The sequence below is a fragment of the Dasypus novemcinctus genome, chromosome 24 (genome assembly GCF_030445035.2).
Source record: "Dasypus novemcinctus isolate mDasNov1 chromosome 24, mDasNov1.1.hap2, whole genome shotgun sequence".
Classification (NCBI taxonomy): domain Eukaryota; kingdom Metazoa; phylum Chordata; class Mammalia; order Cingulata; family Dasypodidae; genus Dasypus; species Dasypus novemcinctus.
Window position 1 is genome coordinate 15404358 of NC_080696.1, and position 23573 is coordinate 15427930.

Below are 23573 nucleotides of genomic sequence, written 5' to 3' on the forward strand. Positions count from 1 at the left end.
TTCAGTTGTAACTTCCCGCCTTTCATTTATGGTTGTATTTATTTGCATCTTCTCTCTTTTTTTCTTTGCTGGTCTAGCTAGGGATTTATCAATTTTATCGATCTTCTCCAAGAACCAGCTTTTGGGTTTGTTGATTTTCTCTATTGTTTTTTTGTTCTCAATTTCATTTATTTCTACTCTAATCTTTATTATTTCTTTCCTTCTGCTTGCTTTGGGATTGGTTTGCTGTTGTTTTTCTAGTTTCTTAGTTGTTCAATTAAATCTTTTGAGTTTAGCTCTTTCTTCTTTTTTCATATGGGCATTTAGGGCTATAAATTTCCTTCTCAAGGCTGCCCTTGCTGTATCCCATAAGTTTTGATACATTGCATTCTCATTTTCATTTGTCTCTGTATATTTACTGATCTCACTTGCAATTACTTCTTTGATCCAATTATTTATTTAGGAGTATGTTGTTCAGCCTCCACACATTTGCAAATTTACTTTTTCCCTGTCTCTTATTGATTTCCAGTTTAATTCTATTATGATCAGAGAAGGTGCTTTGTATAATTTCAATCTTTTTATATTTATTGAGAACTGCATTGTGCTCTAACATATGGTCTATCCTGGAGAAAGATCCACGGGCACTTGAGAAGAATGTATAACCCACTGAGTTCAGAGGCAGTGTACTGTATATGTCTGTTAGGTCTAACTCCTTTATCATATTGTTCAAGTTCTCTGTTTCCTTGTTGATCTTCTGTCTAGTTGTTCTATTTAATGATGTGAGTGGGGTGTTGAAGTCTCCAAAGATTATTGTAGAGATGTCTTCATCTCTACAGTTTTCCCAGAGTTTGTTTCAAGTATTTTGGGGCACCCTAGTTAGGTGCATAGGTATTTATGACTGTTATATCTTCCTGGTGGATTGTCCCTTTTATTAATATATAATGGCCTTCTGTATCTCTTATAATTTTTTTTTGCATTTAAAGTCTGTTTTGTCTGATATTAGCTACTCCTGCTCTTTTCTGGTTATTATTCATGTGGAGTATGTTTCTCCAACCTTTCACCTCCAGTCATTTTGTATCTCTGGGTCTAAGCTGAGTTTCTTGTAAGCAGTATTGCTCATGTTTTTTAATCCATTCTGTCAGCCTGTTTCTTTTGATTGGGGACTTTAATCCATTCCCATTCCATAATATTAGCACTATTTACATTCTCCATTTTATTCTTTGGTTTTCATGTGTCGTACCCTATTTTTGTCTTTTTACTCTTTTGGTTTTCTTTCTGCTATTCATTCTCCTGTACTCTCCTCCAGGCCTCTTTCTCCTGTCTTTTTATTTCAGGTTCTAAGGCTTCTTTTAATATTTCCTGCAAAGGTAGATTCTTTTTTGCAAACTCTCTTAATTTATCTTTATGAATGTTTTATAATCATCTTCATATTTGAAGGACTATTTTGCTAGGTAAAGAATTCTTGCCTGGCAAGTATCCTAATTGTATCATACCACTGTCTTCTCACTTCCATGATTTCTAAAGAGGAATCTGCAGCAAGTCTTACTGGACATCCCTTGTACATGATTGTTTGCTTCTTCCTTGATGCTCTGAGAAATGTCTCTTTATCTTTGACATTTGACATTCTGAGTAGTATGTGTCTTGGAGTAAGTCTACTCAGATTTATTCTGATTGGGGTACAGTGTGCTTCTTGGATATGTAAGTTCATTTCTTTTGTGAGAGTTGGGAAATTTACAGCTATGATTTCCTCAGATACTCTTCCTGCCCCTTTTCCATTCTCTTCTTCTTCTGCAACTCCCATGACACGTGTGTTGTGTTTTGTGTTGTCATTCAACTCTACGAACCCCTGCTCAATTTTTTCTGTTCTTTCCTCTCTCCATTCTTTTGTTTCTTCAATTTTAGCTGTTCTGTCTTTGGTATCACTTATTCTTTCTTCTGTCATTTTGCATCTGCTGTTGTATGCCTCAAATATGTTTTTGATCTCAACTATTGTGTCTTTCATTCCCATGAACTCTGTTACTTTTCTGTTCAGGATTTCAAATTCTTTTTTGCACTCGCTCAATGTCTTTTTGATGTCATTTATCTCTTTGACCAGATTGTCTTTCAACTCATTAATTTGATTTTGGAAATTTGTGTGCATCTCACTGATTAGTTTTCTCAAATTCTGCATCTCACCTGGGGTTTTAATATATTCCTTTTCTTGGGCCAATCTTCTATTTTCTTAGTATGGCTTGTAATTTTTTGCTGATATCTAGGCATCTGATTAGGATGCATTTTACTGAGATGCTCAAATTTCTTTCTCTTTTGTGGGGATTTAGTGGCAGGAGGCTGAGTGTCACCACTACTCTTTGATTCTTGGCTTGACCTGGATTGTTAGGATTGTGTTGCTGGTTCCTCAGAACTGGGCAGTAGACTCAGTAATTGGTTGTAGAGTCACTTCCTAGGGCCTTGGGGAGGGAAATTATGGAGACCGGAAAAAGCCTCTCCTACTTATTTTTAATTTTCTTGCATGCACTTCCTTGGTCTGCCAGCAGATTGCACTCTTTGGCAGCTTTCAGTTCAGTGTCTGGTGGGAGTGTATTTGTTGCAACACAGACTGGATCAATGTGATAGAGCTTCCTGTCTAGAGGCTTTGAGCCTTGTAATTCAAACTTTCTCTGAGACAGTTCTCCAGCCTTGTCTGGCAACCCCCTCCTTTTTCCTGGGTTGGAAATATTTCTACTCCCCTCTGAGTCCTCAACAGTCAGTCCCTGTTAGTAGAGGAGGAGATTGGGAGGGTTGTGTATCTTTAGCCCCTTGCAGGCTCTAAGGCAAACAGTGGCACAGCCCCGCATGGCCTGAAAGGGCTCCTGGGACACAGCAGACCGAATTTGTGAGTTGAAAGCTGAGTCAGCCTTAGTCTGTGTCCCTCTCTCTCCCCTTCCCTGGGACATCCTCAACAATTAGTCCAGCTAGAAGAGAGGGAGGTTGTGAGGGTCAGATCCCTCCAGTCTCTCCGAGCTCTCAGGGCAAACTAATGTGTGGTCCCACCTGGCCTGGAAGGGCTCATGGGACACAGAAGAGCAGATTTGTGCGTCAGAAGTTGAGTCAGCCTTAGGCTGTACCCTCTTACTCCACTTTTCTGGGGTGGTGGATTCCTGCAGCCCCCTTTGTCTATAGTCACAGGCCCAGAGGCCTGAGAATTCTTAAGTGTCTTTAGTGTGGGTGACGGAGTTGGCAGCAGCAGCCGCTAGTTTCAGCTCACACGGCAGGATTTCCCTCCTTTGTCCCGCTCTCCTCTGGGTGGTGTCCAGCCTTCTCCTGGTGTCCTAATCCCTAGAAGATCTTTTTCCAGGCTGTTTCAGCCTATCCTCTAGCTATTTTTCTGGAGGAAAAGAGAGTTCCATGTCTTTCTAGTCTGCCATTTTCCTGGAAGTCCCTTTTGGGGTTATTTTTGATCATTTATATTTTCTGGAAAAGTATCAGTTTCATCTACATCTCCATTTTAGAGTTGAACAAAGCAATCTCTTGCAGTTCTTTAATTTTTTTTCCATTTCTTTACATGCACTTATTTTGACTATTTGTACATTCTTATTTTATTTTTCTGGATGGGCTTAAATAATGATTTATTTATGTCACTGTATATTCCTCCAAATAAATTAACTTTTAAATTTATTTACTTATATTTTTCTGTTTTCTAACCTGATTAATTTAACTTTATTAGTTATATCATTCTGATTTCCTTAAATTTATGTTATTTTCTAACATCTTAATTGAATTCCTAATTCATTTTCTTCTTTCCTTTGTTTAGGTATTTGACTATAAATTGTCAAATACACTGCTTCAGCTGTATCCCATATGTTTTGTTATATATTTATGTCTATGTCATAGCTATACTTATATTCATATTCATAGTTATTTATATACTAGATTTATATTATTTTATTACCACTTTATAGATATACAGCAATGTTCATTTTGATTTTTCTTTTTATCTAAAAGTTGTGAAAAAGAGTATTTTAAATTTCTAGGTGGATGGCTTTTTTGCTTTTCTTTTTTCTTTTAATTAATTGTTATTTGTATCACTTTGTGGTCAGAATGTTGTCTGTATTTATACTTTTTTGAACTTGACTGTTATTTTGATAGGGAACTATTCCATGGACATATGAAAAGAAGGTTTATTCTGTTATTTATTTATTTATTTCTCTTCCCTTCCCCACCACCCTGGTTGTCTGTTCTCTGTGTCTATTTGCTGTGTCTTCTTTGTCCACTTCTGTTGTTGTCAGTGGCACGGGAATCTGTGTTTCTTTTTGTTGCGTCATCTTGTTGTGTCAGTTCTCTGTGTGTGCGGCACCATTCCTGGACAGACTGAACTTTCTTTCGCACTGGGTGGCTCTCCTTACGGGGCACACTCCTTGTGCGTGGGGCTCCCCTACATTGGGGATACATCTGCGTGGCATGGCACTCCTTGTGCACATCAGCACTGCACATGGACCAGCTCCACATGGGTCAAGGAGGCCTGGGGTTTGAGCTGTGGACCTTCCATGTGGTAGACGGATGCCCTAACCACTGGGCCAAGTCCGCCACCTAGTATTCTGTTTTTTAAAGTAAATATTCTTCCCCAATCCTATCCTCCTTCCTCCCTCCTCAGATGTAGCCTTATCCTGAACTTTGTTGATAATTCCTATGCATGTGTATATATACCTGAATATTTATATGTATATATTCAAATATACGTATTTATCTCCATTCCTAAATGGTATGTGTTATTCTCATAAAATTTTTCTGTATTTATATAAATTGTATTACACTCTGCATATATATTTTTTTCAACTTGCTTCTTTACTTAATATTACATTTTGAAAAATTCCATGTTGATATGCATAACATTTCTGCAGTCATATTCATTGCTCCTGTATTCCATTGTTTGAATATACACCAAATTATTTCCCCGGTATAGACAGACATTAGGTTGCTTCCAATATTTTGCAGTTACAAATACTGCTGATATACCTGATTTCTCATATTCCAGTTATTACTCTTAACTTGAAAAATGATATCTATGCCTAAGTGTCATCAATAAAACTACTCTTGTCTCAAATAGTCAAGCACCTTTGTAGACCTTAGCTCTGGTCTCACCCCCATGTCATACATGACACCTTGTTTAGTATTTCAGTTCTACTTTGCTTTTATTTTTATTTTTTTTCACTTTGTCTTTTTTATTGACAGAAAAAAATTGGGAGTCATTTCTGAACAGAGGTACATGTTTTAAAGTAAATCTTTGTTTTCAAGCAAGTAAACTCTTATGTTATCATCAGAGATTTATGTGCCAATATATTATTCTTCCATGTAGTGATTTCTTTTTTTTTTTTTTTTTGGATTTTCCAATTTTATTTCATTATTATTATTTTTTTATTTATTCATTTTTAAAAAAATATTACATTCAAAAAATATGAGGTCCCCTTTCACCCCCACCACCCCCACCCCACCATTCCCCCCACAGTAATACTCTCCCCCATCATCATGACACATCCACTGCATCTGCTGAGTACATCTCTGGGCATCGCCGCACCCCATGGCCAGTGGTCCACACCATAGCCCACACTCTCCCACATTCCATCCAGTGGGCCATAGGAGGACATACAATGTCCATCAATTGTCCCTGCAGCACCACCCAGGACAACTCCAAGTCCCGATAATGCCGCCACATCTCATCTCTTCCTCCCATTTCCCACACCCAGCAGACACCATGGCCACTTTTTCCACACCAGTGCCACATTTTCTTGATTATTAACCACAATAGTTCCTGAATAGAATATCTACTTTGCTTTTAAACCCACAGTTTAGTCATTGTTGTTGTCATTTTATATAGTCATGCTTTCTCAGTTTCACCCTTATGCCCAGCAACTTCTTTTCTCTGCATTAATTCTTGCATCTCATCCCATTCTTCTGCTTTTAATTTTCTTTGTCCTGAAGTTCATCCTTTGGTAATTCTTTAGTGAAAGTCTATTAGAGAAGCACAAGGAGCTGTAGCCTCATGAGTCACTTTCCTTATCTATCTTAGAGTGTTAAAGGCTGCCAAGGCAATGTACCAGAAATGGGTTGGCTTTTACAATGAGGATTTATTCACTTAAAAGCTTACAGTTCTGGGAAGTGGATGTAGCTCTAGTGATTGGGCTCCCATCTACCATCTGGAGGGCCCCAGGTTTGGTTCCCAGGGCCTCCTGGTGAAGGTAAGCTAGCCCGCATGGCAAGCTGGTGCAACACGGTGATGCAACCAAAAAGAGACACAGAAGAGAGACAGCGAGAGACACAACACACCAGGGAGCTGAGGTGGCTCAAGTGACTAAGTGCCACTCTCCTACGTCAGAGGAGATTGGTTCCCTGTGTCTCCTAAAAGAGAAAATGAAAAGAAAAGATAAGCAGACACAGAAGAATGTGCAGCAAATGGACACATAGAACAGACAGTGAGTGCAAGCAGCAGGGGGTGGGGTGGTGTATAAATAAATAAAACAAATCTTTAAAAAAAAAAGCTTATAGTTCTGAAGCTGTTAAATGTGTCCGAATCAAGCCAAATAAGCCGGTTTCTCCCCAAAGACCAGATGCAGGTGATCCTGGACTTCTCTGTCACATGGGAAGTCACATGGCTGTGTCTGCCTGTCTCTGCCTTCTCCTCTGGGCTCTGTTGCTTTCAGCTTCTGGCTGCTCCATCTGTGGCTTTATCTCTCAGCTTCTATGGGTTCCTCTCTGAGCTCCTGTGTGTCTCTGTGGTCCCCTCTCTCAGTATTCATCCCTTTTCTAAAGGACCCCAACAAGGGTACCAAGGCCTACCCTGGGTCACGCATTATTGAATCGAGTCAATCGAAGTCTTCCCAGCTGAGTCCAATCCAATCAAATGGTTCCATACCCACAGGAATGGATTAGCTCCAAGACCATGATCCTTTTTGCGGTCCACAGAAAGCTTCAAACTGTCACCCTTATCAATGGAATGTGTAGCTGTAGCAACAATGATCTTTGTGTCTTTAAAAGATAAAAGAAAACTAGACCCTGATTCTTATGGCTGGCCCACCACATTGTTCTGTTTAGATATTTCCATTCCAACTCTTTCTCTCATTTGAGTGATGCAACTGAATTTTGATTCTCCCTTTCATAAACTGAAAATAAATCTCCTAATTACTTCATCTCTCTTTCATTGGAGTTTCTGATGGGTTTAAAATAAGGGATTTGCAAAAGCCTTTATTAAATAAAGGGTTTGCTAAAGGTTGCATTGACCAAAAGAACTAAAGGAGTTGTTTTATGTCTCAAAGAAGATACTTGCTCTCTTAGGAAAAATCGCGTGTAGTTTCCCCTGTAGGAAGCCACGGTGGATGGATGTGTAACTTTCCTTTCTATTATATTTCCTGAAGTTATGTGGAGGCCATTCTTGTATTACCAATTGTAGAGCAAAAGGGGGCATCTGATCCCATTATTCCATTCTCAAACTTAAAGTACCCAGAGACTGAGGCAGGTCTTCCAGAACTGCTCTGCAAAGGGAGTTCTCATTTATTCTGCTTTGGCAACTTCGCACACAGGGAAAGGAAATCACCCAAGCTCTCCATCTGTCACTTCTTAAAGCCAGGCTCTCTCAACCGCTAACTCACAAAGTTACCTGGAAAGCTGAGTTCCTTACTGAGTTACAGCTCTGACTATTCCAGCAAACTACGCCATATAGCCCTGCAAACAGAACCTAAATTAGTTAACTTGACTTGGAAAAGTCTGATTAATGAAGACCATGTTTTTCCTATTGTATCTCCCCTGGAAGTCTAAATCCCATTCGTTGTAGTGCAGAATATCCATTAACAGTTAGAACCAGGAGCTTAAAAGTGCTGCTCTGAGATGTCTTCTCTTTCCTCAGCCAGAAGATAGTTAGATCATGGCTAAAGGGCATGTGGACACTTTCAATACCTTTTAGTAGCATTTAAAAACAATGCTGGTACCTAGAATGCAATATTGTTTCACGTAATTAAAATGTAGGTGAAGTAGCTTAATGAGGAAGTACAGTTTGCATATCTTAGGAGTTTGCTCACCCAGAATTTTAGTATTAATAGAACTGACCCAGTAAATAGAAGCACAAAACTATATTCCATCCTCTACCTTTAGAGTTACAAAATTCAGTGCTGCATACCTGTTCCTTAAAAAACTTAGAGAGTTGCTACTTACATTTAATTTTTTTCTTATTATAAAAGTGATACATGCTCTACAGAAAATTTAGAGAAATCAGGAAAATATAGAATATGAAATTCGAAATTACTAATTATCCTGCCACCAAGAGATAACAGTTGAATTTAAAAAATGCACAGATCAAAAGCAGGATGTAAAACTACATATGAACTACAATCTCAAGTAATTTGCATCTTGCTTTTCTTTTTTTTTTTTTTTTAACTTGAAAGTTACAGCACCAGCATTTCTGTGTGCCTTTTAACATTGTTTAAAATGGAATATCTTTTTCCAACCTTTCACTTTCCCCCTGAGATGGCTCCCTCATCTCTGTTGTCTGTGCATCTTCTTTTAGGAGGCACCGGGAACTGAACTCAGGACCTCCCATGTGGGAAGTAGGCACCTAATTGCTTGAGCCACATCCACTCCCCCTTTTTAATATTAAAAATAAAGGGGGGAGGCCTGTGGTGACTTGGAGCTATGTACCCAGGAAAACTTGGTTCTTACTCTTAATCCATCCCTGTGGGTGTGAACCCATAGTAAATAGAACCTTTTGATGAGGTTTCCTCAATTAAGGCATGGCCCCACTATCTATGGATTTTAATCTTATTACTGTAGTCCTTGATAAGCAGAGTGAAATTCAAATACACAGAGAGAAAGCCACAGGGATCAGCTGGAAGCTGGAAGTCAATGACACCCAGAAGAGAAAGGAGAAGGCAGGAGAGGCTGTCGTATACATTGCCAAGTGATGAAAGGACAAAGAGTTGCTGGCAGCCAGCCCCAAAATGCCAAAGACTTCTAGGAGAAAGCATCATATGATGATGCCTTGATTTTGGTCTTCTCCTAGCCTCAAAACTGCGAGTCAATCAATTCCTTCTTTTCTCAACCAACCCATTGCGTTATTTGTTTTAGCAGTCAAGAAACTAAACAAGGGCCAAAATATGTTTCATGTAGTACTACAGCTTTTAAAAAAATTTTTTAATAAGACTTACTTTTTTATTTATTTCCTCCCACCCCCTCGTTGTTTGCATTTGCTGTGTCTGCTTGTAGTCTTCTTTTCAGGAGGCACGGCAACCGAACCCGGATCCTCCAAAGTGGGAGGGAGGTGTGCCTAATTGTGTGACCCACCTCTGCTCCCTGCTTTGTTGTGTCTCTCATTATGTTTTCCTCCATGTGTCTCTTATTGTGTCATCTTGGATGTCAGCTCACCACGCCTGCCCACTGTGTTGGCTTACTGTCTTGCTCATCTTCTTTAGGAGGCAGCAGACATTAAATCTGGGACCTCCTATGTGGTAGGCAGGAGCTCAATTGCTTGAGCCACATCTGCTTCCCAAGTATAGCTTTATTAAACTAGCCATTTTCTTCTTTCTTGAATATTTAAGTTATTGCTAATTTTTGACACTGTGCATACTTATGTGATTTAGCATATTTTCTGTCAATCTTTTCTGCATGTCTTTTTTTTTTTTCTTTTGGACTAGATGCTTAGAAAAAAGATTATCAGGTCTGAGGGTATGCTTTGTTTTTATATGCAAAAAGAATTTGCTCTTTCATGAGTCTTTGAAAATTGGCATGTAATAAGTGCTGGGTAAACACTTGCTAAATGTGTGTGCACATCTTAAGGCTGTAGCTCACAGTGCCAAATTGCTTTCCAGACAAGTCATGTTCATTTACACTCTCACCAATATGAAAATGAGTTTCATGCCACGTTCATTAGCATTGAGTATTATAATTTACTTTTTATCTTTGACAGTGGATAAATGGAAAATAATAGCCTTGTTTTATATTTTAATTTTTGGAGTTATGACTTATTTCTCATATGCCATTTTGGCCACTTATTTCTTCCTCAAATTATATGTTCACAATTTTTGCCAATTTTGGGAGGTGTTACTTTCAAAAATATATAATATGGATATCTACATATAACCTTTAATTAATTGTCTATAATGTTTCTTATAATATTTTCCCTAGGTTGTCATTTGCCTTTATAATTTATTTTTAGCTTTGAAATGAATAAACCTAATTTTAAAAATTGTATCAAATCTAGTAGACTTTTTTTGGTATCATGCTTTGCTTTTACACTGAAAAAAGTCAGCTCTTATCCCAAGATCAATGAGACAGTTTACTCTGGAATATAAAATCGTTTATTTTCTTTTGCATAAACTCTCTTTTTTTTTAAGGAAGTACTGGGAATTGAACCCAGGACCTTGTACATGGGAAGCAGGAGCTTAACCACTTAGCTACATCTGCTCCCCTGCATTAATCCTTTTACCCATCTAGAATAGTATTTATTTTGTGTAAGGTATGACAATAAACTAACTTAATTTTTTCCCAAATAGCTATTTTCTAATCACCAACTGTATTTTTTTAATTTTTTTGCAATTGTTCTTTTTCTTCTCTTTTTTTCTTCTTTGTTAGAGAAATTATGGGTTTACAGAACAATCAAACATAAAATACAGGATTCCCATATACCACCCTATTATTAATACCTTGCATTGGTGTGGAACATTTGTTACAATTGATGACAGCACATTTTTATAGTTGTACTATTAACTATAGTCCAGGGCTAAGCAGCAGTTTTGAGTCATCCCTTCTTAACTCTTGTTTTGATACTTGCTTTACTGTACATTGTGACGATTAGGCTAATGTGTCAACTCGGCCAGGTAATTGTGCCCAGTTGTTTGGTTAAGGAAGCACTAAGCTAATTATAATACAAGGACATTTATGGACTTTAGTCACCAGTGAGTTTACTGCATAGATGGCTGGTTATATCTATGATATACCTGGGAGATTGGCATCAGCAATGAGTGACGCTTTATCCAATCAGTTGAATACCTTAAAAAGGAAAGTGATTTCAGCATTCAGAAAGAATTTCCCAGCTCGCCTTTGGACAGCCAGCATCTCCTGGAGATTCATCAAGGACCTTCATTGGACTTTCATCAGAGCCCCTGGTTTGCAGCCTCCCTGTGGAACCTGTACTTGTGTATTCCCATGGTCACTTGAGAGACTCTTATCAAATCTTATACTATTGACAGATATCTCCTGTTGATTCTTTCTCCCTACAGAACCCTGACTAATACATACATGTACTTGCCAATTCTAGGATCTCGGACAGATGACTCAGAGAACTTAGTTCCTGCATTTGTTGCCAAGTAATTGCATGCCCTGTGAGATGCCTCTGAATCCCGATGGTCCCCAGTTTTCTCATCTGTTAAATGGGCTTAATCACACTGACTTCCCTGGTTGTTGGACTTAATTCAGCTTATTTTAAAGAGTTCGCATAGGACATGCTCAGCTGTAAGTACTCAATAAATGTTTGTTATTAATATTATTGTTTTACTTCTCATTTTCCTTACCTATATGATTTCCAGGCTGGACATTTTATCTTGTTTTTCCCCACAATTTATCTTTAAGATACTTTTATCTCTAAAATTCAGTGATGTAATGAATCTTACAGTAAGTGCTACTTGCACATTATCAATTGTACATTCCTCGTCTGAAATTCTTTCTTCCACTTGATCTCCCTGTTTCAGCACCTTGTCATTGCAGCCCCTTCTTTAGCTAAGCTCTTGGGATTAACCTGTTTTGTCTTGCAGATACCATGTTCCAGTTGAAGCTGACTTCTCTCTCCCATCTGTGTTTTGTGTCTGAAGGTGTTTAACTTTTTTGTATGCAAAGCTTTGGATAACAACTGCAATTGTGGGCAGGAATTTGATTTGCTTTGCCAGGAAAGATACTGTCCTTAGTTTTCTCAGTACAAACTCAGACATTAGGAGGGACTTCTCTCTGGGGTATAAATTCTATATCTAAATTTGGATGTGTCAAGTGGTATTTCCCTCGCAGTGTATATGTCTGCCTTCCTGACATGCAGAATGATTGAAAACGAAAAAAGAGGGGCCAATTCACCTTCTGTTTCTCAAAGTGAACTTATTACAATCCTGGATTCGTGACACCCTCTCCCTAAGTTATCACTTATACATTTATAGACCACCCTGCCCAATTCAAGTCAGTTGAATTGATTTTTATTACATCCCACTATCCACAACTTCCCCTCTCCAATTTAGGATATAAGAGAGAATAATATACTTTCTGCTTTCAAGAGATCTAGGAGAAGAGACAGGCAGCCAAGCAAACATTTTTAATAATGAGTATTTAGGAGCTATAATAGAAAAAAAAAAGGAACTATTCATTGTAAAATGATGGACTGAGTCACTGCAATTATTGGGGCAGGAATTAGGAAAGACCTCATGACCTCATGGAATAGGTACTGTTTCAGCTAGGTGATGAAGCCCATTATTTATAGGAAGGAAGGAATAGGCGAAGACAGATCATTGCAAGGAGCTGTAAAGTGGGGTGTTTCAGCCGGAGACAGGTTGGAAAGGGGTAGTAGTCAGCTGGTAAAGGGCAATGAATGTCCCCGTAAATTGGACTTAATTTTGTAGGCTGTGTGCAGCCTGCACTCATTTCCACATCTGTGCATCCTCCCCACTCTTTTGAGGTACCTGTGATTTTTCTTTGGGGAAGGACCTAAAAGCCATTGGAAATGCTCTGCAGACAGTTGGAGATGTGTGGGATGTAGTGCCCTCACCCAGCCCATGTCCCAGGACTGCCCATAATCAATGATGGATAGATATAAATGTATGAGCACCTATGAGTGCTTTGAATTTTATTTCTATCTTTGTTAATTTAATTTTTAATATGTCATTCATATACATGGTTCAATATTCAGAAAGTACAGAAAGGTATGAATTGAAAAGTCTTCTCACTCCTGTCCCCAACTCACCCAGTTCCCCTCCCTGAAGGCAACCAATGTTTCCAGTGCTTATTGTAGTTTTCCAGAGATATTTGATGCATACGCAAGTGAACTCTTAATTATTACTTTCTCCCTTTTTATACAGATATGAGCATATTTGCTAATGCTCTGCAAGTTCATTTTCTTTTAATTATACATTTTTACAACAGCTTTATTGGCATATAATTTACATACCAGGAAGTTCTTTGTGTTGGTATCTGGATATTTTAGATAATACATTGTAGCCCGTCTGGGTACTGGTTCCTGCCTTCCCTCTCCCAGTCCTCATAATTGTTATTTACATGTGTATTTATTTAGTGACTGGCTGGTTTACTTTACTGAAGTCTAGCTCTTCTCCAGAGTGTGGCGCTCTGATGTTGCTTCTCAGGAACCACAGCCTTGGGAGGCCCCTGGGATGATTGTGTTTTGGGTAAGGCTTTCTTTGACTGTCTTTTCTCCCTGACCTGGATGACTGGTTGCTCTATTGTTTTCAACAGTGCCCGGGGGCATAAATTGCTCTAGGGACTAATCTAGTCAGATTTGGGCTCCTTTGAAGGAATCATTCCTGAGATGGTCAGTGTTTGAGACTTGTTGTGACTCTAGGAGGACTCTTTCCAGCCGGCTTTCCCCCATCTCTCTCCCAATGTAGCCAGCCTACTGTTGACCTTTTTCACCGAGGAACCTATCATTCTCCTGCTTTAGTCAGGAGGAGAATTTCTCTAAGGAAACAGAATCAACAAGAGATATCTGTCAATAGTAAGAGATTTTATGAGTCTCTCACATACTGTGGGGATGCACAAGTCCGGCTTCCTCAGGCAGGCTGAAACCAGGGCCTCCGATGAAAGTCTAATGAAGGTCCTTGATGAGGTTCTAGGAGATGTTGGCTGCCCAAAGACAAGCTGGGAAATTCTCCCTGAATGCTGAAATTACTCCCCCTTTTAAGGCATTCAACTGATTGGATAAAGCGTCATTCGATACTGATGACAATCTCCCTGATTGATGTAAATGTAATCAGCTATCTGTGTAGTAAAGTCACTGGTGACTAAAGTCTATAAATGTCCTTGATTTACAATTAGCCCAGTGTTTGCTTGACCAAACGACTGCGCACAATTACCTAGCCAAGTTGACATCTTAGCCTAACCATCACACCTCCCAACTGTTCTTCACCAAAATCTCCACTGTTTTGAGAGCACCCTTAGGCTGGAACTTCCCCATACCCTGTTGCAAATGATGTCATTGGTGGGGGGAGAGACTGTGAAATTTTCCCAACCACCCCCTACCTTCAGGACAAAATCTCCAAGCAACAGCCCTGGAGCTGGTAGTGGGGACAATGGCGTGGGTCTCCCTGCATGACACCCCTGTTTTGGGGTCTGACTGCTAGGCAGAGGGAGGCACAGTAGGCTTTCTCATCATAGAACCTCAGCCTGAGGAGCTGGGACAAAGGTGATCAGGGCCCAGATAGTCTTACCTGTGCAGCACCCAAATTAGAGCCTCCATTCCATGAGTGGAGGCTGGACTGAAGAAGGGAGTTCCAGCCTCTCAACCACACTCACACAGAACTTAACCTTAGTAACAGGTAGCTGGGGGACAGGATGGGAAATCTGACACCCTGCCCCTCCCAGGATGATAGGCCTTCTACTGGGAGTTTGTGGGGAGCGAGGCCTGTGTTCCTGGATGCACCACTCTGGGATGGTTTCTATCTCACTGAGCTGGTAGTGGGGAGGGAGGAGTGGGTTTTAGTTCAGATACCACAGTCTGTTATTGTAGGAGAGAAATGGTGCTCACTGGGACACGGAGACTGATGACTGCAGGCAGAAAGTTTATTGAGAAGTTCTCCCAGTAGAGGGGGCCTTAAGACTAGACTTCAGCCTGCCCCTGGCAGAGGCAGTCATGAATTTATGCAGTAATCTATAGGCGGGAAAATGCTTAGTTAGTGGAAAGGGTTTGGTGCTTGCTAAGACCCGAGGGCCAATAGGCATCTGTAGAGGTGAATTTTTTCCCTTGTATGGCTAGGGGATGGTGGGCTAGGGGTAGTGAATTCTAGGGATGCTGGAGGGGTTGATGGTACCATGTGGCTCCTTTGTCTATTCTTGTAAGGAAATGAGCTATATTTGAGCATGTAGGCTATGGCTGTGGGGCTGCTCTATGTCATGGGAATGCAAGTCACTGTTAACCATTGTAACCTTGTGATCAGTTAATCATTATAAACCTTGGAAGGGAGAAACCTCTAACAGTTACTGTTAGCAGATTTTCTTGAATAAATGTTTTTTCATTTGCTTATGCTCTTGAGACCATTTCCAGAGACGTAAAATGGTTGCATTTTAACATTTTTTTAACCAGTTTCTCTATGGGGTAAGGGTCCTGGGACCTTCTCACGTGCCCAAAGTGGAACCTGTTATTTGTTTTTTTTTAAAAATGCTCTGGAGATAGGGCTGTTCCATCTGAGGAGCTCTGAGTTAGCTAAAATAATGACAAACCCTGCAACATGGACTTTTCCAAGTAGTGGCCAAACAGGTCGAATAGTGATATTCTCTGGGGCTGGAGTTCTGTGTGATGCTCTGGACCCAGTCACCCACCTCCAGTAGCTCCTGGCTGCTAGTGTTCACAGCTATTGTGATTGACAGACCATTGTTTTTCAAACCTACAGTTAGGCTGGGGAGAGGGAAATGGGTATTAGACAAGTTAGAAAGCCACAAAGTTTGCTGTCATTACCAAGATTTATCCATTTATTTCCATGTCTTTTGCCCATTTTCTAATTGGATTGTTTGTACTTTTACTTTTGGGTTTTGAGAGTTCTTTACATATTCTTGATACTAGTTCTGGATTGTTTATGGGGCTTGCAAATATGTTCTCCCAGTTTGTAGACTGTGTTTTCATCCTCTTAATGGCATCTTTCACTGAGTAAAAATTTTAAATTTTGATGAAATCCTATTTACCAGTTTGTCCTGTTATGGATCATGCTTTTGGTATCAAGTCTAAGAATTCTTTGCCTAGCCCTAGATCCTGAAGATTTTCTCCATTGTTTTTTTCTGAAAGTTTTATGTTTCATGTTTAAGTCTAAGATCCATTTTGACTTGATTCTTGTATAAAGTGTGAGACTTAGATCAAGTTTACTTTTTTTGCTTATGAATGTCCAATCTTTCCTGCATTGATTGTTGAAAAGGCAGTATTTCTTCCATTAAATTACTTTCACCTCTTTGTCAAAAATCAGTTGCATATATTTGTGTGTGTGTGTTTATTTCTGGGTTTTCTTTTCTCTTCCATTGGTTTATGTCTCCATAAATTTGCCAGTACCAGACAGTCTGGATTACAGTAGCTATATAATCACTCTTGAAATTGGATAGGCTAGTTTATTCCACTTTCTTCTTATTTTTCAAATTGTTTGTTTCTTTGCCTTTATATATAAATTTTATAATAATCTTACCTACATCTACAAGAATTCTTGCTGGGATTTTGATAGGAATTGTTTTAAACCTGTGTATCAATTTAGGGAGAATTAACACTTTTCCTATGTTGGTTCTTCTAATCAATGGACATGGTATGTCTTCCCATTTATTTAGATCTTTGTTAAATTTTTTATCAGTATTTTGTCATTTTTAGCATACAGGTCCTGTTTTTTTTTAATTTATTTTATTTTTTATTTTATTTTTTTTACAAGTCCTATTGATGTTTTAGAGTTACACTTATTTATTTCGATTTTTGAGCGATTTTAAATGATACTGTATTTTAAGTGTTAATGTCTACATGTTCATTGCTAGTATATAGAAATAAGTTACATGTTTATATCCTTCTCTCATATCTGGCAAACTTGCTGAGCTCATTTATTATTTCTTGGAGTGATTTTTTTTTGGGGGGGGTAAAAATCTTGGTATTTCCAAGAAACAATCATGTCATCTGCAAGTAAGGTCAATTCCAATCTAATCTTACTTTCCTATCTAGCCATGGCTAGAATTTCTAACACTGTGCAAATGAAGAGTGATGAGAGTGGGTGTCCATGCTTTGTTTTCTATCTTAGGGAAAAAGCACTGAGACTTTGATCATTCAGTATACTATTAGCTGTAGGTTTTCTTAGGTCTTCTTTAACAAGTTGAAAGGTTCCTTTCTATTCCTACTTTTCTCAGAATTTTTATCATGAATGGGTGTTAAATACTATCAGATGCTTTTTTTGCATCAAAAATGATATGATAATGTGAGTTTTCTTCTTTACTTTGCATTGAGGATTACACTGACTGATTTTCAAATATTGAACCAGAGTAGTATCCCTCAAATAAACCTTGGTTACTCATGGTGTACAGTTATTTTTATTATTCATTTTTTATATTCTACTTGATAATATTTAGTTAAGGATTTTGCCATCGATATTCATGGGGGACATTAGTCTGTAGTCTCTTTTTTTATATTTTCTTTGTCTAGTTTTGGTATTGGAAATAAAAACTTCGCAGAATGAATTGGGAAGTGTCCCCTCTTCTATTTTCTGGAAATTCTTAAGTAATTCTTATTTAAACATTTGGTAGAATTCTCCAGTGAAACTCTAGGCCTGAAGACTTCTTTTTTGGTAGATTGTTAATTATGAATTCAATTTCCTTAGTAGTTATAGAGATACTCAAATTATCTCTTTCATAATGGATGAGTTGTGGAAGTTGGTGTGTGTATTAGTCAGCCAAAGGGGTGCTGATGCAAAATACCAGAAGTTGGTTGGTTTTTATAAAGGGTATTTATTTGGGGTAGGAGCTTACAGATACCCTCACTAAAGTCTATTTTCACCTGTTGGAGCAAGATGGCTGTCAATGGCTGCGAGGGTTCAGGCTTCCTGGACTTCCTCCCTTCCAGGGTCTTGCATCTCTCTGTGTTCAAGTTTCCTTTCTTCCCATGGCTTGCTTCTTCCTGGGCTCAGGGTTCCTCTCTTCCTGGGACTGGCTTCTCTTTCCTCTGTGAGCTTACTTCCCAGGACTTCAGTTTAAAGCTTCAGCATCAAACTCCAACATCAAAAACCTTCAACTCTGTCCTTTACCATGCCTTTTATCTGTGAGTCCCAACCTGCCAAGGGGTGGGGACTCAATGCCCCAATGACGTGGCCCAGTCAAAGCCCTAATCATAAATTAATCACGCTCAGGTACAGACCAGATTACAAACATAATCCAATATCTATTTTTGGAATTCACAACCATATCAAATTGTTACACCATCATAAAAATGCTTTAATAAGCAATTATGAATGCACTTGAAACAAATGAAAAAGTAGGACATCTCAGCAAAGAAAGAAGAAGCAAATGGTAATTTTAGAACTCAAAAATACCATAACCCAAATAAGAACTCAATGGAGGGAACAGAGGGAAGGAATAAGTGAACTGTAAGATATAACAATACACTACACACCAAGAGGGATGTCCATCAATCATCTCCCTATGTCAGCCACGGATCAAGACTCACTGGTCATGGGAGACCAATGCCCACTGCTGAGACTGACCTTGCTTTGTCTCTTCTCTGTGTGAGCAAACACACAGTTCCATCCAATGCCTGTGTGAGTCATGCTTTTGTGGCAACCCCAACACCTGCAAACCATGGAGTGGTTTGGACCCTGGAACTGCTGTTCCTAGTCATGAGCATTGTTATGCTCTTTGCTACTTTCCATTTGGTGAGGCTCTTCCTCCGGGGGAGGTAACAGGTGTCTCCTTCATCCTTGGTCTCAAAGGAAACTTTAAAAAATACATTAAATGGAAAGAAAATGTAAATACAATGTGAGACACGGCTAAAGGGAAGCAGAAAGGAAAAGGTATAGCACTAAATGCCTACATTAAAAAAAGGAAAAGTGTCAAATCAATAATCTAGAAAAAGAAGAGCAAAATAAACCCAAAGCAAGCAGAATGAAGTAAATAATAAATATAAAAGCAGAAATCAATGAAATTGGAAAAAAAATAGAGAAAATCCATGAAACAAAAACCTGGTTCTTTGAAAATCTCAATAATTGAAAAACCTCTAGCAAGACAGACAAAAAAAAAAGAGAAGACTCAAATTACCAATGTCAGTAGTGAAACAGGGGATTTCAGTAGAGAAACTACAGGCACACCTTGGAGATATTGGAGGTTTGGTTCCAGAGCAGCACAATAAAGCAAGTATTGCAATGAAGCAAGTCACACGAATTTTTTGGTTTCCCAGTACATATAAAAGTTACGTTTACATTATACTGTACTCTATTAAGTATGCAATAGTATTATGTGTTTTTTTTAAGTACATACCTTAATTAAAATGAGCACAAGCTGTTAGAAAAATGGCATTGATAAGCTTGCTCAACACAGTATTGTTACAAACCTTCAATTGGTAAAAAATGCAGTATCTGTGAAGTGCAATAAAGCAAAGTGCAATGAAATGAGCTATGCCTGCACAAATATCAAAAGGATAGTAAGAGATTATTGCAAACAACTCTAGACACATAAACTCAATAACTTACATGAAATGGATCAATTTCTCAAAACACACTGTAGCAGTCTGATATGGTTATGAATTCCAAAAATAGATATTGGATTATGTTTGTAATCTGGTCTGTACCTGGGTGTGATTAAGGTACGACTAGGGCTTTGATTGGGCCACATCATTAGGGTGTTGAGTTCCCACCCCTTGGCAGGTTGGGACTCCCAGATAAAAGGCATGGCAAAGGACAGAGTTGAGGGGTTTTGATGTTGGAGTTTGATGCTGAAGCTTTAAACTGAAGTCCTGGGAAGTAAGCTCACAGAGGAAAGAGAAGCCAGTCCCAGGAAGAGAGGAACCCTGAGCCCAGGAAGAAGCAAGCCATGGGAAGGAAGGAAACTTGAACACAGAGAGACGCAAGACCCTGGAAGGGAGGAAACCCAGGAAGCCTGAACCCTCGCAGCCATTGGCAGCCATCTTGCTCCAACAGGTGAAAATAGACTTTGATGAGGGAAGTAACTTCTGCTTTATAGCCTGGTATCTGTAAGCTCCTACCGCAAATTAAGTGCCCTTTATAAAAACCAACCAACTTCTGGTATTTTGCACCAGCACCCCTTTTGGCTGACCAATACAGATGACTACTTTAAAATCTTTGTCAGATAACTCGAATATGTTCATCAAATCAGTATTGGCATATAGAGATTGTAATTTTATTCAGTTTGATATCTTCCTGGTTCTTGGTATTTTGAGTGATTTTTTATGAAAACGTGGACATGTTAGGTATTATTTCCTAAGATTCTGGATCTTATTTAAGGCTTTTGTTTTAGCTGGCTTTCCCTGTAGTACAGGAAGGGAAGTTGCCACCGTATTATAGTCAATTAGGATAGAAACCCATGTTCCCATTCCATCTCATTGACACCTGATTGGGAGAGGTCCTCCTTGCTATGGGGTGAAGGTGTGACTTCTCCACAGATATCTTCATGGCTGGGAAGTTAGGGGAGCCTCATTGCTACTCCCCAGGTGGCCTCCACTGACATGTCCAGTGGGGCAGGTTTGTTCCTGCCTGATAAAATACTTGCCTCCCAACTCATTCTACTCTGACACCATCCTGTGGGAGGTCTAGACTCCCCTCCTGGCCTTTACTGACGTGGGTAAGGGTGAGGGTGGGTCTACGGTTTTTACTATGGAATTTACTTGAAGTAGAGCAGTTACTGTCTAAATGTTTTCTGTTTTACTATGTTGCCTCTTTCTTGGTTCTGACTAGAGAGTGAAGGCTTTTATGGGATATTTTTTACTTGTCTCTGTATGTTGGTTGTTCAGCTGCAAATCTGTGATACACGTGGCAACAAGAAACTGGAGATGCTCACTCTAGGGCCATTCCTTGGGTTGAAGTCCCTAGCCAGTCTGTGTTCTCTCCACCATTCAGAGTCGTATGTTTATTTTATATAATTTATCGGGTTTTTATTTGTACTTAGCATTCAGAATAGGGAAAATCATGTCAATTCCATCTTCCTAGAAGTGCAAGGAAGACCATTTTTTAAAAAATAGTGTTTATTTACTTATTTTTGTGCTGTGAGAGAGAGTTCTTTATACATTCTGGATAAAAATCCTTGAGCAGATAATTTTTTTGCAAATTATTTTCTTGCAGTCTAGTTTGTCATTTCATTTTCTTACAAGTATCTTTCAAAGAGCAGAAATTTGAATTTTGATGAAGTCCAATCTATCATTTTCTTTTATTGCTCATGATTTTTGTGTGCTAGCTAAGACATCTTTGTCTAAACAAATCAGGACATTTTTAGTTGGCGTGTCTATGGCCCATGGAGTTGATGGTAGATATCTAGGTCTCTTGGTAGGTGTCTTTTCCACCCCTGAAACTTTGAGTAACAGTCGACTAATTGAGATGTGTGAATCTACCTGTTAAATTACTACAGATCATGTCATCCTATTACCTCAAAGAGGGCAGCAATGGGGTGGAACCTGATTTCCAATCCCTCATCACCTTAGCTACTAGCATCCTTGGGAACATGGGCAGGGTATGGAAAGATTACACCTTGTAGTTTAACCAGACCAGGCTCACAGATGCCTCCAATAACTTTTTGCCTCTTTTGCCCAAGATCAACAGGCCAATTTTGAAGCAGGCACTGGGTTTGTGACTAGATCTTCCTTATGAAGCCTGGTTCTTTAGGACTCTACCATTTCCTGTGAGGAAGGAAGATTCGTTTTTCATTCTTTCTTCCAGACTTTGGTTGAACGCTTATGGCCACCATTTCTAAGCCTGTCCATATGAAGGCAGGGTCACCAGACCCTGACTGGCACCCAGACCAGATCACTTATGCCAGCTACAGCTGGAGGACCTCTTCTAGCAGATGCTACCAATGCCTCTGCTCGGACCTCGGTGGCCTGTTCAGAGGATTCAAGTCTCCCTGCCTGTGGACTGGTTCTGGATGCTAGAGTGTGGTCAACCCATGGGTAGTACAAATGGAAAGCTCTAGGAAAAGAATGCCTGAGGAGTGCCCCTTAGCCAATGAGGACCCCTTCCTACCCCTCAGCTGTGTTCCAGATAGGCTCTCAGGGCTCCACTTGTAGGATTGAGCCCCCGTCATGCGCAGTGGTAACTTGCTAATGAATATTCCTTTAATTAACTCTTCTCCCTTCCCTACCTCTCTTCCTAATTCCTTACCATGCTTCTAGCAATCACCTCTCAAATAAATTACATGCACCAAAATCTACATCTAGGGATTTCCTTTTTTTTTTCTTTTATGGTGGTGGAGGTGGGAGCAGGGGTCGGAAGTAAGGGGTGATGAAGCCAATCAGAGCTAGGTATAGATATATAGAATGTGGCCATGAAACATGTTTACATATTGATTTGTAGAGCAGGCACACACATGCAGCATCTAACTTACACTCTCATGTCTGCTTTCCATTCAACTCATGTTATCTGTGATGGTACCTATCTACCTCTGAAAGTGACTCCTTTTTTTTAGGTCCAGTTGCACAAAATTAGACTCACATGTATTTCAGATTCTTAATTAAAATGAGTGGATGCAATGGCAACATGATTTCATGAAACTTTACTCTCAAATATTACCAGGTTGAATCACAAGAAATTCACTCTCACCTCTGCTCTGATCTGTGGCTTTTTGAGAAGGTGACCTTGTCCTCCCTCCTTGTGCCCTGGATTTCATAACACTTTAATCAAAACCCATAAAAATTCTGACCTGACCACAGAGAGAAATTGAGCTCCAGAAGTGGGAAAATGAGAGTGACTCAAGGAGCTGCATGAAATAAGAATAAGTGTTTCACTGTGCCCTGATTGTATTGTTGCTATTCAGTGCTCCAGGAAGTGAAATTCGTCTTGATTAACTGGGAAAAAAATAACCATTTTTACCACTGCTTGTTCAACACAGGTTATTTTGACAAGGACATATTTGAGTAATTCTGGGTTAGGGAGTGAAAATGATCAGTTTTATTTATTAGCCTCAATTGGCAGTAAGATATAACACAGTGGAGACAGCTCTGCATTCATGCACGGCAACTACAAGCAGAGACTGCACATTTCCACCACGTCGTCAGGGTTCCAGTTGTATCATGAAACCAAAAGGAGTGAGACTTGTAGATTAAGAAAAGAAATATGAGATAACATGTAATAAATACACTTACTTTATTTGACCATGACTCAGATTAGTATTTCAAGTCTCTTTCTGCAGGGGTGACAGAGCACAGAGAGAACAGAGACATGGGAAAGGTGTAGATGTGGAAAGAGGAGCTGGAGGGTTGTCTGCGGGGCCTAGAGACCCCAACCAATACTGCGGACCGGAAACCACGAGGAGAGCAGCTCAAGGCCTGACCCGCCCGGCAGAGGGGCGACCGTGGGGCCTGTGGCAGGTCAGCCTTGGGCAGGCCTGGTCAGCTCTGAGCACTGGTGGGCCACCGTGGGGGCCTGAGGCATCTGGGGATGGGCCACCTGCGAGTTGACTTCTCCTGCCCTTCCACCTTGACCTCTCGTTGGCCAGGAGTGTTCCGGAGAATCTGCCTGAAGGAGCTGTGGCATCACGGGTTTATTGTAGGACCACACCCCGATGGCACTGTACCCTGGAGTGGCTTGAAGAGCTCCCTCTCACAGATTTGTATAAAATCATAGACTATACAAGTTGGAAAGAGGCCCCCTTTCTTTGGTTTATTTTATTTTTTTAAAGATTTATTTTTCCATTTATTTATCCGCCCC